Source organism: Dromiciops gliroides, chromosome 3, assembly GCF_019393635.1.
Source record: "Dromiciops gliroides isolate mDroGli1 chromosome 3, mDroGli1.pri, whole genome shotgun sequence".
Classification (NCBI taxonomy): Eukaryota; Metazoa; Chordata; class Mammalia; order Microbiotheria; family Microbiotheriidae; genus Dromiciops; species Dromiciops gliroides.
Window position 1 is genome coordinate 433,281,579 of NC_057863.1, and position 13,333 is coordinate 433,294,911.

The following is a 13,333-nucleotide window of genomic DNA, read 5'->3' on the forward strand; positions in this document are numbered from 1 at the left end:
TCTTCAAGGATGTCCTTGATGCATGGCTACATTATTATCACATGAGTATCATATAGATGTAAAAGTAGTTGTAACTAGTGGTTGATGTTCTCTCAATTGCCTTTTTGTTGTAATAAGGTTTTTCCCCACACCTTTGGTATTATCCCCTCCTTCAGATAACTTAAAAATCAATCACTCAAAGCTCTCAAAACTATATTGCCTCCAGTATGAACCTCTTCTGCGTATATCTCATCTAATCTAGTTGGGTATTTTTTTACTTTGTTTTTTTCAATGTCATGTTTCCTTCTTCTTAAAGCACATCTAGAGCTCTAATGTTAGCCTCTAAATGATATAGAATGTCAGTATCAAAATCTTTCCAGATCATTTCCATCCTTCTTCTGTTTGTTGCCTTCCTTTCAGTTTTATCCTCAGCTACCTGATGATTTTACTTAGTTGGGTATCTCACCAAACTTTCTCCCAACAAATTTTTCACTCCACTGCTTCTTGTTGTTTTATGATAAAGCTGGTGGTGTTCTTGTTCTCTCTCTCTCTCTCTCTCTCTCTCTCTCTCTCTCTCTCTTTCCCCTCCCTCTCTCCTCCTCTCCCCCACCCCAGACACAAAAGCCACTGCTGATTATGTAGAAGTTTTGGAGCTCCTCAATTATGGCAATTTATTGACATTTGTTACACCTCTATATCAATTTTTATCATTGGCATCAATAACATTTTCTCCATCCATTTCCCATTTTGGAAGCACCAGTGTTTTTGTTGTCATTTTTTAGTTGTGTCTCACTTTTTGTGACCCTATTTTGGGGGTTTCCTTGATAAAGATTCTCGAATGGTTTTATATTTTCTTCTCTAGCTCATTTTACAGATGAGAAAACAGGCAAATGTGACTTTCCCAGGGTCACGCAACTAGTAAGTATCTAAGGTCAAATTTGAACTCAGAAAGATGAGTCTTCCTGATTCCAGGCTGGGTATTCTATACATTTTGCCACCCACCTGCCCTGGAAGCACCAGTACTAAAATGCTTAAATGGGTTGGTAATCTGATTGATTTGGAAATTTCCTCCTCCAGTGATACATCCTGCAAGACATTCATGCCTACCCATCCTGTACAGTTCATGTCCAATCTACAACCTCCCATAAGTTTACCACAGAAGGTTCACCCATCATGCTGGAGGTCTTTCCCACTTCCTTCAAACATCACAAGGCTACCAGTGAAGGAGTCTGACTATTCACCTGCCATCTCTTGCCCTCACTCATCTCTTCCTTGGTGACATCTTTTGTTCTTTCACTACTTCAAAGTTTCTAACTGGTTAGATGTTGTATCCTGCTCAATCCAATGTACACTTTTGCATTGTCTTCTATTTTCTATTCATTTTCATAGGTCAGTTTGGAGATGTTTTTTAGTGGAATGCTATTTCTTTTTCTTGTTTTTATTCTTCTATCATGCTTCCTTTAATTTTTATCTTTGCTCTAACAAGTCAGTTATCTGACAATATACAGAAAACTGATTCAAGGCTTTGTTTCACGACAGTAATAAAAATTTTCCTATCTGTTAAAATGTAATTAATTTCCTTTTTGTGATGTTGCTTAGTGCTTGACATATCCAATGCCTTCTCATTCTTAATATAATAATGATGTGTAGCTGTGAGGCTTCTGTGTAGGCTACTAAATTTTGACCTTGCTCATTCTTTAATCATGAACCATATTTTCAACCTTTGTATCAAAGTAACCAAATATTAATGCATACATTAATTTAATATGGAGTCTCATCTATTTCTTTGTATAAGTGTGCTGCTTTTTGCCTCCTACAACAAATATTGTCAAATAATTATTTTCACATTTTCTTCATTAAAAGTTTTTCAGTTAAATGGTTAACACAGGCACTGCTGTATTAAGTGACCAAATGTGTCAAGAAATGGTGTTTCTTGTTGCCTTTGAGTTTTTGTTGTTCAGTTATGTCTAACTCTTTGTGACCCCATTTTCTTGGCAAAGATACTGGAGTGGTTTGCCATTTCCTTCTGTAACTCATTTTATAGATGAGGAAATGGAGGCAAAAAGGGTGAAATGACTTGCCCAGGGTCACACAGCTCATAAATGTCTGAGGCTAGGTTTGAATTCAGAAAGATACATCTTTTTGGCTCTGGGCCTGGTGCTCTATCCACTGCACCATCTAGTTGCCTTTGAATACAAGAGACCAACTCCTTGAGTTGTCTCTTCAAGAAGAATCTGTGAGCTCTCCTGCCATTAAGCTTCAAATTTCTTCTGCCTTTGAATTTCATTTAGAGTGAAAATTTCAAGATTTATAGAATTAACTTCTGCAGTAGGATGTCTTGTTCTTTGTCATTGGGCAAGGATCTCACATTTGGAACTAAATGTTAGATAGTTTTTAAAATGTGATTCTTAACCCCTCTCTAGTCTTTTTCTGCTACACTGACATAGTCATTGAATAATTAGAAGGTAGGGAAACAGCACTAAGGGCCTTTTTTATTTTTCTTTGATTGACAGGTTATCATTGGGTCAATGAATTCATCACTAATGTAGCCATCCTCCTGGTGATTAGCTTTTCCAATTACTTTTCTAGATGATTTCTCAGGAAGCAGACACAGTCTATTTCTAGGACCACACTCAAAACCTTTCCAGCATGGAGGAATGTGCCATGGCTTGCATGTCACCAGCACAGCAAAAGCTGTGACCAGCAGTCACTTTCATATCACAGTGACGCATCAGAGAAGCATTTTGTAGAATTAATCATTCTAATTATTAAAAACATCATATATTATCTTGAAATCTCTGAGAAATAACCCTGGCTAGATGTAGCTTTCCTAGTGGATGACAAGATGTCAAAGTGGATGACACTTTGAAATCCAAAAGAGTCAGTGGGGGGTTGTGAATGCCAGCAGGAGGCATGCTACCCAGGTACTGGGGGAGGGAGGATGTTAATGCCTATGAAGTCAATTTGAGCGCTTTTTTTTTTTTTTTTGCGGGGCAATGGGGGTTAAGTGACTTGCCCAGGATCACACAGCTAGTAAGTGTCAAGTGTCTGAGGCCGGATTTGAACTCAGGTTCTCCTGAATCCAGGGCCAGTGCTTTATCCACTGCACCACCTAGCTACCCCTAATTTGAGTTAACTTTTAAAGGAAAACACAGGGCTGTTTGAGGGGTCCAAGAAAGAACCGTTCCCATAGACACCTGAAGAGACCTCTTGTAATTAGGGAGGGGATGAAGGACTCATATACAAAACTACTATATGGACAAAACTGGCATTCTGGAAGCAGCTAAGTGTTTTGGGTAAGAGCACTAGATGTAAGGTCAAGAAGACCCACATTCAAGTCTTATCTCAGATGCTTACTAGTTGTGTGACTAAACCTCTCTCAATCTGTTTCCCCATCTGTAAAAGGAAGATAATAATTATACCTAACATACAGGGTTGTTGTGAGGGTCAAATAAGATTGCATATGTATAGTCCTTTGCAAATCTTAAAGTGCTATAAAATATTAGCTATCATTATCATTGTCATCGTCATCATCATTATTGTTTATTCATTGATAGCTTTAGATCAGTAGCTTCTGACTAAGCTAACATTTGCTGCAATCTCCTCCAATCTTTTTTCAAATACTTCCCCTAAAACAATATTATCATCCAGATTAACCAAATCTAAGTTATTCCTATTACCTACCACTTTTTTTTACAATCCTTTGAAAAGTCATGAGAGTAGTAGAGGCAGACAGAAATCCTTTGTCCAAGAGAATCCTTTAGATTGATGAAAGCCCTCTTTGTTTATCTTCCTCTGCCATGACTAGGCAAAGGTCCAACATAGCCACTGGATATCCAGGACGTGACATACAATGTTTTGAACACATGGTATAGTGTACTGACCGAGGTTAGTAGTTATTATTTTTTTTTTAATTCAGGGTTTGGGGGGCAGCTAGGTGGCACAGTGGAGAGAGCACCAGCCCTGGAGTCAGGAGTACCTGAGTTCAAATCTGGCCTCAGACACTTAATACTTACTAGCTGTGTGACCCTGGGCAAGTCACTTAATCCCAATTGCTAATTTAAAAAAAAAAATTCAGGGTTTGGTAATCCCCACACATCTCAATCTCGTTCTTTGTTTTGATAGCTAAGAGTGAGTGTAAATAGCAATTGGTTCTATTCTGGCCAGATACTTTGAGGGTCTTCCCCTCCCAGGTTGATTCTTTTATGAAGCCAAACTAGGTTATCTTTTGCTTCAATTCTTACCTATCCTTTAATCACTGAATGAGCATTGTCATAGACAAAATGAGACCTAGAAAAGACCTTAGCTTGAAAAGGCCAAGGTCTCCCACTGTATTCAGGGTCATCTTCAGTCCTCCTGACCTATGGCTTGCCACTAGACTCAGCTAATTCTGGGAGAGAGAGTGAGGCTGATGACTTTGCACATTGCCTCATTCAAATCTGATTCACTTGCAAGTCATGACATCACCCTCCTGATGTCATTGGACCTCTTCAAGAATGAAGGAAGAGGGGCAGCTAGGTGGCGCAGTGGATAAAGCACCAGCCCTGGATTCAGGAGTACCTGAGTTCAAATCCGGCCTCAGACACTTGACACTTACTATCTGTGTGACCCTGGGCAAGTCACTTAACCCCCATTGCCCAGCCAAAAAAAAAAAAAAAAAAGAATGAAGGAAGGAAGAAAAACAACAGCAACAATCTCCCCAGTCCTTTTTTGTACTACTACTGTGGGTGAGGCATAAGAATAATTATATGGCTTGGGGCAGCTAGATGGTACAGTGGATAAAGCACTGGCCCTGGATTCAGGAGAACCTGACTTCAAATCTGACCTCAGACACTTGACACTAGCTGTGTAATCTTGGGCAAGTCACTTAACCCTCATTGCCCTGCAAAAAAAGAAAAGAAAAGAAAAAAAGAAAAAAGAATTGTATGGCTCAGTAATGATACCATTGACCAACAGTTCTTTTAGCTTCTTGACCTTCATATCAGAGAGAGTGACCTTCTGGGACCTCTCTGGAAAAAGGTTTGGAACTGATGAGTGGTAGAGTCCGCGCCCCGCCCCCATTCAGTGAAAATATGCCAGCCCTTGTACTTGGGCTTCAGACCAGCTTCCTTTCCTTGCTCACTATGAAGGTTTTCCAATCAAGCTTTTCTGGCTCCACCTCCAAGGTAAAGAATTCAGGTTGCCATCTAAGTGTTTCTTGTCTCTGAGGACTTCTACAGAACCTGTTAGCACTGCCTCCTATCTTTCTACAAGTTTCTGCATAAGAGGCATGGTTTTCAGGTCCTGGACCCTAGCTTGATGCCTGCAGTTCTCCTTGAGTACTCTGGGGAAGCTGAAGTTGGACCCCATTAGCATAAAAACCCTGCAAGTACTGGTTGGCTGTGGATATACTAGGCCCATGGTAGCCATATTGATGCTGATGCCCACTCTTTCCCTGAGATACGTCTGGGTATATGATTATAAGACCAATATAGGTAGTGTATGGCTACAGAGAACTAGTCTCAAAGGTTAAAAAAAAATCATCTGCCTCATATTTTCTTCCAAAAATGGCTGGAATATAATTGTTATCTGGGATCCACTGACCACCAGGACAGTCAGTTAGTCAACAAGCATTTATGAAATGCTATGTAGCAGGCAGTATGCTAAGTGCTACATATATAACAGCACAGCTCCTGCTCTCAAGGAGCTCACATTCTAATGGGAAAGACAACATGCAAACACTGCCCATGAGGTAATCTCAGAGGGGAGTAGCTAGCAGATGGAGGGGATGTGGGGGTATGGGAAGAGAATAGAGTCACTTCATACTAAGGCCTGATTTGAGCTGAGTCTTGAAAGAGGCTGGGGGAACCAAGAGACTGTAGGTGTGATGGAAAACATTCCAGCCACGGCAAAGACACAGAGATGGAATATGGAGTGTGGAGTGTCAGGAAGAACAAGTAGTCAGTATAAGTGCATTATAGTGTGTATGGGGGGAGGTGGGGAGTAAAGTGAGTGAAGGTAGAAAGGGGCCAGGTTATGGAGGGCTTTAAATGCCAGAGGGCTTCATATTTGATCTTGGAGGTGATAGAGAGGAAGGAAGGAAGGAAGGAAGGAAGGAAGGAAGGAAGGAAGGAAGGAAGGAAGGAAGGAAGGAAGGAAGGAAGGAAGGAAGGAAGGAAGGAAGGAAGGAAGGAAGGAAGGAAGGAAGGAAGGAAGGAAGGAAGGAAGGAAGGAAGGAAGGAAGGAAGGAAGGAAGGAAATTGAATACCTGATTTGTCCTGCTATGGTCTCAATTGCCCATATCTTATTGCATTACTCAGGGACCGATTTTTGTAGCATCTGACTACTCTTCATCTAGAATCTCAGCTCTTAAATCCTGAATCAATTGAATCAATTGTGAAGAGCTGGGAGGCTGTTCCTAATGCTCAGCAGATATAGCTGCCTCAGTAACAGTTTATTATCTAGAACCCCCCGAGCACTTGGGTTAACCTAGCAGGTTTTATGTGCTCCACAGGCACTGTACCCATGATCATTGAAGTTTCTCACCAGCCTTTATATGTAATTAGAGAAATTTTCAATCTCTTCTAGAGGGGGGAAGCATTTAATGTAAATATATTATATTCTGTGTGTATCCCCAAACTGTCTAGCAAGTGCCCACATGCATCCAAGTGCACACACAAGAGCATAACAGTGTAGTTTTAGAGCTGGAAAGGAAATTAGAAGACATTTAGTTCAAACCTCTCATTTTGCAGTTAAGGAAACAGGCCCAAATAGGTTAGATGAGACCTGGATATTTAAATATCCAGTTCTCTACCAAATGTAACCACCAGCTTCTTTATAAGCATTAGGGTTTATATACCTTCAAAATTACTGATGTTTTAAAGCTTCTCTTGTTTTCCCCTTAGGTCTTCACAAAAGATCTCTTCAGGTGGCTGTGTAAATGTCTCTTTCTTGAACCAAAATAGGCCTCTGTTGTCTGCACTGGGTCAGATCAGAGTAAGTCTGTTGTCATTTTGTGCCACTTGCCAACGTCAATACCTTCAGTTGAAACTTTTGGAGTTCAGAAAGTTACCCTTATTCTCTCCCTCCTTTTTTCTTTCTTTCTTTAGGGAAATTGGACCAGGTTATACAAATTGCCTGCTGGCTTATTTTGAGGACGGCCTTTTGCAATTTCTTAAAGCGCTTTATAATTGGGAATCATTGTTGCCATTCAAGTGACTTCCCTAACCAGAATGCTTTAAGATCAGGGAAGAGTTGTCTGATTGACAGAGCCATACTTAGGGCACAGTGAATCCAGACAATCAAATTGTTTCTTTCCTTTTCTCCACCAGGCAATGATTCGACGTAGCAGTAATTTAAGAAAGCAGGGGTAGGAAAGGATGAGGTAACTGTAAACTTTGGCTAAGACCACACCAACAAAAGCAACAAACACCAGAACTATTATATATACTGTACAATGTTCAAATCCCAAACATACTTTGCCTAAAAGACCATTTTACAGAGAACTCACACAAAGCAAGCACTCATATGTAAGTCAGAGGAAGTGATACAAGGACACTCTCAAAGTCTCTTTGAAGAACTTTGGAATCAATTTTAAGACATGGGCGACTCTGGCATAGGACCATCCAGCATGGTATGGCTGCATTAAAGAAGGCATTGCACTTTATGAGCAAACCAGAATTGCAGTAGTTCAAAAGAAACATGAAACACAGATTTAGAGACATAGCCAGTCCAAACATTCATATAGATTATTTGTGTGCGACCTATGCCAGAGCCTTCTAAACTCCTATCGGTCTAATCAGTTACAGTCAGACATACCTTGACCTCAACATACTAGTGCCATTTTGGTCTTCTTTAAGAAGAAAAGACAACAAACCACTGTGAAAGATGAAGGCATGCAGGATGACTTGCCCCAGGCCACAGGACCCTTTAAGATGGTTAGACTATTGGGGAGTGCTGTACGTATTGGCCCATGTCAGGCCATTCTATTTTCCTCTCCAGGGATCCTGCAGCTTGGAAGTGGCCTGCTGTTTTGTGGGTTGTATTACTCTCTAAGCCAGATCTATGGTGCTTTATAATCTCTGAACAGATGCCCTGTGGACTGGCCCCTGTTGTAATGATCTTCAACACAAGCAGAACTTGCATTTGTCTCAATGGATATTTTTCATGTTGTGCTATTGCCCACTGATCACATCTTAGAAGGCAATCGCTCCATCATGGTGGACCCTGGAAAGTACATTCTAATGTGGAAATCCTGCCAGCTCACACAGTAAGGCTTAGATGCCAATTTTTTCAAACCTATCACTAACTAATATAATTACCTCCTGCTGAGAAGCTAGATGTTTATGCATAGCATCATTGCTCTTGGTAATTAGGTCTGTAATTTCCCATAGTGTATGATCTATTTTTTCCTATGTGTTAAAAACCAAGTGATAGAAATTGATCACTGTCTGTGATTTGCATTGCTCTTTATTCAAGAAAATATTAGTTCTTATGAGCCTGACAGACCTATTTTTAACAGTATAACTTAATTAAGTCACAATATTTAATCATAACTCTATATTTCCGTCTTTAATGCACAATGCATTCCACATGGCAAGTTTACTTACATGTGATGTCACTGATGGAATTGAATCCAACATCTAATCTGGATATGGGATTCTTATTGAGTTTGGAGTTCTTATTGAGTTCCATGCCTTTCTGAATGAAAATAGTAATCGTATATTTATGGAATGGAATGGAAAGTACAAAATAACTACCACATCTTGTCCAAAAGAGGTACACTTATTATACTACATATACTTCATCATCATTTGTTGAACCCTTGAGTATGTACATATGATGTTGTTCAGTTTTTGATCCATGATTTCAATACAGGGAGCTCCCAGTGAGGAAATGCCCTCCATCAAGGTAGATCAATAACTTTTCTACAGCTGATATTCTCTAAGAATTGACTAGATCATTGAGAGGTTGTCCAGCTAATATGTGTCAGAGGTAGGGTTTGAACATAGGTATTCCTAACTTGAAGCGCAGCCTCTTAACCAATATATGATGCTGCCTCTATATCTTGCATAAAATATTCATCCAAAGCCATGGTTCACACTCTTGTAGACAATTTTTCAATCCAATTGCTTTATAATTGGAAGAGGACTGGGTCTGGCGTTAGAGGCTTTACCACTTACTAGCTGCTGATCTTAGGTAAGTAACTTCACTTCTCTGATCCTCTGTTTTCTCCTCTTAGAAACAGGTTTATACTAGAGAATTGCTGGGCAGCTAGGCAGACCATAGCATAGTGTGGAACCTAGAGTCAGGAAGACTTGTCTTCCTGAGTTCTAATTCAGCTTCAGACACTTACTAGCTATGTGACTGATAAAGGCTAAAATTCTAGCTGGTCTGTCTAAAATATCTAATGAGTGGTCACCAATAAATTATAAGCTTTAGCAAGAGTTAGGCTTTTAAGCATTTATTAAGGAGAATAAGAATTTGGTAAAGAGAGAGAGAAAGGCCTACATTCATCTATCTATTAAAGGGAGAGTGCATTTCTAGCTCCCTTCTCCACCAGCGTCCTCAGGAAAAAGCACGCGAGTCAGAGCACCAGGCTCCCTCTTCTTCCTCCCACAAGCAAACGTCACTTCCTGATGCCAAAGAAAAGACGCGTGGTCTTGCCCTCAAAGACCTTCACTTCATGGTGGAGCTTTCCTATAGTAAGTCTCCAGTAGGTGGCATCATTCTGATCATTACATGACCCTGGGCAACTTCACTTTATTTGCCTCAGTTTCCTCATCTGTAAAATGAACTGGGGAAGGCAAACCACTCCATTATCTTTACCAAGAAAACCCTAAATGGGGTCACAGAGAGTCTTACACAAGTGAAACAACTGAACAACACATGATTTGCTGATTTCTCTTTCAGCCCTAGATCCTACAAACCTAAACAAGGTTCACTCTGAAACACACATGGGAAAATAACATGGACGTTATTATCAAAAACCCATCCATAGTAACATGATCTTTGCCAAGTATTCATTTGTGGCCTATAGTAATTACACTTCCTACTTTTGAATTTAAAATTTTAAAATTTACTTTAAAGTTTAGATCAAGGTTTGGGTTGCCTGCCTTAGAAAAATAAATCATCTTTTTAACCACAGGTTAAAATCAATGCTTCCTCAGGCTGTTTTATTTTTCTCTTGAGAAGAGCTGGGCATAAAAGGGTTTATTCACCATGTCCATATCTTGATTCTCTATGCTGAGAATTTCTAGAATGGTCATATGAAATATGCCAATTTAGTTACCACTATTCATCATTTCTCACACCCAATTTCTTTCAGTTTTTAAAAAATTTTTTCTCTATTACATGTAAACAAAAAATTTTAACATTCATTTTTCAAAACTTTGAGTTCCAAATACTTTCCCTCCTTCTTTACCTTCCCTCCTTCCTTGAGAAGACATCTTCTACCCAGTTTCAACTGATAGAAAAGGCACTGGATGGGGAGTATTAAACCTGATTTCAAGTCTGAGCTTGGCCACTTTTATCTCTGAAACCTTGGAGCAGTCACTTAGCTTCTTCAATTTCCTCATCTGCCAAACAATAGGGATTATTTAGCTAGCTAATCTCAAAGGCCTTTTCTGTCTCTAAGAATGTATAATGCTAAAAGTCCTTCATACTATTACATAAAATTCACTTCAAGATTTGGCAAGGCTATTTTCAGCCTGTTACGTTAGATTAGTTCCCACTTTTGTTTATTTTTAATAGTATTTTTTAAATTGCATGTAAAGACAAATTTGAACATCCATTTGAAATTTTTGAGATCCATATTTTATCCCTTCTTCCCTTACCTCCCCACTCCCTAAGAAAGTAAACAGTTTGATATAAGTTACATATGTGCAGGCATGTAAAATATATTTCTACATTACTCATGTTTTGGAAAGAAGAAACAGACCAAAAGAAAAAATCTGAAAAAGAATAAAGTGTGCTTCAATCTGTATTCAGATTCTGTATTTCTCTGTATATGAATGTCAATTTTCTTCATGTGACTTTTGGAATTATCTTGGATCATTGCATCACTGGGAATAGCTAAGTCATTCATGGTTGATCATCTACAATGTTGCTATTATGTGTACAATGCTGTCCTGGTTCTGCTCACTTCACTTTGCATCAGTTCATTCAAGTCCATGAAATCTGTCTGTTCATCATTTCTTGTAGTACAGTAGTATTCCATTACATTCATATACCACAACTTGTTCAGCCATTCCCCAATTGATGGACATTCCCTCAATTTCCAATTCTTTGCCATCACAAAGAGAGCTGCTATATATATATATATATATTTGTATAAGAAGGTCTTGTTTTCCCTTTTTTCTGATCTTTTTGGTATAAAGATCTAGTAATGGTATTGCTGGATCAAAAGGTATGTGATTTGATTACCCTTTGGGCATAGTTAAAAATTGCTTTCCAGAATGGTTGGTATATTAGTGTCCCAATTTTCGCACATCCCTTCCAACATTTATTATTTTCCTTTTCTGTCAAATTAGTTAATCTGAGAAGTGGGAAGTAGTCCTCAGATTTGATTATTCCTGGAAGCTATGTCCCTCCTAATGTTGCCCAAGATTATTTATTTATATCTACTAAAACTCCTATATCCATTTCAAATAATTGCTGTCTAGCCACCTTCCTCATGTTACACTTGTCAAGTTGATTTTTGGTACCCAAGAGTAAAACTTTCTTTCTTTCTTATCACTATTAAATTTCATCTTGTTACTGAATCTGTCACCAAGTGTTTTAACTATTTTTCTCAGCTTTGTGTCACCTGAAAATTTGATGAGCAAGCAATCTATACCTTTGTCCCAGTCAATGATTAAAATGTTAGTCTAGGACCAAGCACACAAAGGTACTTCACTGGAGATCTTCTATCTCACTGACAATGAACCATTAACAACTACTTTTGGAATACATCCATCAAACCATTTTTGAATCCAACTGATTTCATTATCATCTAATCCAAATCTTTTTAACTTCTCAACAAGAATACTATTAAAAGCTGTGTTAAAATCCAGTTAGACTATATTAATAGCATTCTCCTCATTTAGTAATTTAGTAATTCTATCAAAAAGGGTAAATGAGGTTAGTCTGGCATGATCTGTTCTGGATAAAGCCTTATTGGTTCTTTTTAATAACTATTTTCCTTTCCAGATATTCACCAACCATCTATTAAACAACAATTTGAGAATTTTCCCAGGAATTGAAGTCTATAGTATGCAAACTCTGCTGTCTTCCCTTTTTTAAAAAAAAATCAAGACATTTGTCCTTCTCTAATCTTTTGGTGCCTCTCTGATTTTTTCCATGAGTTTTCAAATACCACTGACGGTCTCTCAGTAATCATATCTAATGGCTCTTTTGGGACCCAAGTATAGCATTCATCTGGGTCAGATGACTTGAATTAATCAGGGGTAGACAAGTGCCCTCTTACTCTCTCTTTACTTATCTTGGGTATCAAATTACTGTTAGTCATTTTTTCTTATTATTTCCAATGTAAAAGACATTCTCCTTTTCAGAGAAACTGGTTACGAAATAAGAATTAAGTATTTGTTCCTTATTTTATTGGTTATCATAGTGACATATATCACAAGCAAAGATCCTATATCTTCTTTGATTTTACTTCTACTCCCGAAAGAACTTTTCAAAGCTGTTTTGGTTGTGTTTGCTTTGCTTCCCTCACAACCCTCCACTGAAGCTGTTTTAACTTTTCTGACACTGTTTTTATAGGATGCTCCATTGTTTTCTATTTATTATCTGTTACCCAGCCTTGTTCCCATCTTCTGTACATTTTTTCCTTCTTATATATAATATTTTATTTTCCCCCTAATTACATGTTACAAGGCAAGTCCAGAAATTATTTATTAATTGCTATGCTTTTGACAGAAAAAGGGAAAGAGATCCAAGAGATGTCATGTTCCCTGTTTGTGTTTTTAACATGCAACACTTAGGCATATCCACTCTTATTGATGATTTGTATATTTGGGAGAAAGTGTGCCCCAGGTTTATGGCAGCGGTGAGGATGTGTTTCCTGCTACTTTTGTTGCTTTTCTATTTTATCAAATGCCTTTGTTTTCAATTAGTTGTATCCTCTGGCTGATTGATGAGAGTAAACATATCAAAAGGTTTCATACACACCAAATGAGTCCTAACAATATCTTTTGTGGCAGCAAAGACTTATAAATAATGTAGATGCTGAGAATGGATAAACAGATTGTGGTACACATATGTAATGGAATATTTCTGTGCTATACAAAAATACAGAGATTTTAAGAAAATCATAGGAAGGCATATGAACTGATGTAGAGTAAAATGAGCAAAACCAAGAAAACAATAATTATAA